The sequence below is a fragment of the Hakea prostrata genome, unplaced genomic scaffold (genome assembly GCF_041222555.1).
Source record: "Hakea prostrata isolate BN-2017 unplaced genomic scaffold, UWA_Hpros_2 contig_11, whole genome shotgun sequence".
NCBI classification, from domain to species: Eukaryota; Viridiplantae; Streptophyta; class Magnoliopsida; order Proteales; family Proteaceae; genus Hakea; species Hakea prostrata.
Window position 1 is genome coordinate 135,178 of NW_028291130.1, and position 3,171 is coordinate 138,348.

Sequence of the window (3,171 nt, forward strand, 5' to 3'; positions counted from 1 at the left end):
ATCGACGATCGAACCGTTTGGCAAATCTTTTTAGTGTTCTTCTATTCTTATAGAACACAAGAGCAGAACTATTCTGAACACATGTTATCTCTGACCCCTTCCTTTTTCTTTTTTTTTTCTTTTTTTTTTTTTTTTTTTTTTTTTGGTAAAAAACGGAAATTCATTTATTCAAATGAAAACCTTTTAGGTATTTTACACATAAGGAAATCAAAGAGTAGAACATAAAAAAGGGGGTGGGCCCGGTGGGGAATGATACACAAGCACAACCACACCGACTCCAAACCCCCCCCACGCGCGCCTTGCGAAAGGAAAAAAAACCTTTCTTTCTGTTTTTCTTGCGGTGTGTGTGGTTGTAGGAGTTTTCGCTTCCTACTTTAGTATCACTATATTGCTTATGTTTTTCACTGTTTGATAACTTGATTTGTTCCATACTTACATATTTGTTCATTTCATGATAATAAATACCTTGTTTATTTATATGCCTTAATTATTTTCTGCTCCAATTTTATATTTAAAGATTCTGATTTTTGTCCACAGACACGGGATGTCACTTGTGCAATGGAAGCCTCAAGGAAATCCCAGAATGCTTTTGCTGCTGCTAATGCTAGCCTGGAAGAGTCTCAGCTTGGGGAGGGAATCTCTTCTGTAAAGCGGGTCCTTGAGTTTAGCTTCCATGATGTAGAGGGACTACTACGTCTTGTGCGGCTTGCAATGCAAGTAATTAGTCGTTGAAGTTCAATGGTTGTATTAATTTTCGACCATGTGTGATTCATTTCCATGGGTAACCGGCCTTAAAATTAAGGAAGAAAAAGATGCCAAACTGGATATCTCGGCTGCACATGCTCCTGAGGAAGACCAGGTTAATGTGGGCTCATTGCCCTCTCGTATAGTGTGTACAAAATGAGAATGATTAGGACATATTCTTTGCGATTGTTTGGTTGGTTTTGAACATGGATAAAGGTTTAGCACACCATCCAAAGATACGAAGGTTGGGATGGAGTGCTCATCACAAAGGTGTCTACTACAAGCTTTACATTTTAATACAAAAGCGCAGTCTTTTCGCATAGTTGGAATTTGAATCTGGCTAATGATAAGAGAAAGACCGAATGCCTTAGACAAGGGGATTGGATGAACTGGGTAAAGAATAGTTCTTCTGTTTCAATGAGCCTTGCTATTTGTATTCAGAACATTCATCTCGAACAAAATGCTGAAGTCGATGCACAATAGCTGAAGTCAATCGAAATGAAGGGTTTTTATGCAAATTCGTCAAATCGCCATCGAATGAGTTCCTTCAGCAAGAATATATATGTATTGGTACAACAAAACAAAACATTATAAAAAAGTATATATGAAAAAAAAAAAAAAAAAAAAGCAATTCTGGTTGAGTTCCATAGCTTTGACAAAAGCATGCGTAATAATGTTGTCATCTAGAAACCTTCTTTGTACTAGCATTTTTGGTGATTCATCTTATTTTGCCAATGGTTGGAACCAATTTGAGTGTATTTATCTGTATTCGATTGAGTGTTTATTCATATGCGATTGTTACCAACCATGCATTCTGAATAAACACTCAATAGGACCAATTAGTGATTTTAGCATGTTCTAATTCTATATATTGATGAAAAATAATGAAGTAGAAGGGAGGAATTCAAAGACCTCTTAATTGGGAGATTTGACATCTTTTACGATTAGAGTTGGAACCATAACCATTTTCATGGAATGTGTCGTCATTAAATATAAAATAAAAATTGCATGTTGGAATTTACATAAGAGGACATTAGTATAGCTATTAATGTTTGCAATATATGCTAACTTCCTGTGATGAATAATCTGAAGTACTTTCTCAACTCAAATCAAAGAAATTTTACCAATAATAATAATAACACATACTTCTATAAACCGCATATGAACCAAATTTGCATCTCGTAGCATTTTTCTAGACCAGTAACCAACCCGTGAGAAGACATGAGTAATGGCATTTTACCAATTGCATCTCGTCGCACACTATGATAATGTTGAAGGTTATAACATAGGAAGTTACTTGTGTTGTGTGGTGATGGAGTTCAACTTAAATTCTATGATTGTTGCTAACTTAAAAGAGGAGAGAGTATTACTTGGGTTGGTTGTAATCAAGTAGTCTCATCTAAACTCTACTATTACCCAAAAAAAAAAATCTAAACTCTACTAGCAATTCAAACTATTTCACTTGATCAGAATCATTCTGATCATTATCTCTATCATAAAAATGTTGATTATAATTCATATTGTATATATATTGCTTAGTGCCTTCGTTTCATATATTTATTTATAATGTGATTTGGTCATTCTAGTCCTCATTTGGTCGTTTATTGTGTATGGTGATGGCAAATTCTAACAAATTAAAGAAATTAAGTAAATAATGTCCATAAGATCACCGAAGATAGCCGTTTTAAAATTCTAATACATATGATGAACTATTAACTTGAGTGAAGTCCATGATTTCATATTGAAACAATATAATTGTATTTATAGTAAGTCAATTACATAATACATATGAAACCATGACACTATACGCCACCTCATACCCTAACGCCACCTCATACCCTAACGCCACCTCATGCCTAAACGCCACCTCATGCCCTAACGCCACCTCATGCCCTAAACGCCACCTCATGCCCTAACGCCACCTCATGCCCTAACGCCACCTCATGCCCTAACGCCACCTCATGCCCTAAACGCCACCTCATACCCTAATGCCACCTCATACCCCAATGCCACCTCATACCCTAACGCCACATCATACCCTAACGCCACCTCATGCCCGAAACGGCGGCACCCCACCCCGCCGCCGGCACCCCATACCCTCCGGCGGCACCCCCACCCCGCCGGCGGAACCCCAACACCGCCGCGGCACGGAAACCCCAAAAACCCCGCCGGCAGCCGGAAACCCAAAAACCAAATCCGGCCGCCTGAAACCCCAAAAACCAACACCCAACACCACCTTCAACGCAGTAGAGTAGGTGTTCGCATCCACCAGAAACCCATTATCAAGATAGCCTTCATTGCATTGCTGCCAGAACTCCCATTGCGGTTGCTACCGAACCCCATTGTCTGCCAGGTGGAGTCTTCACCGTATCATCAAGAAAGTAACTCGATTCCTGGGTGGAATTAAGAAGTGAGGGGGAGTATCCA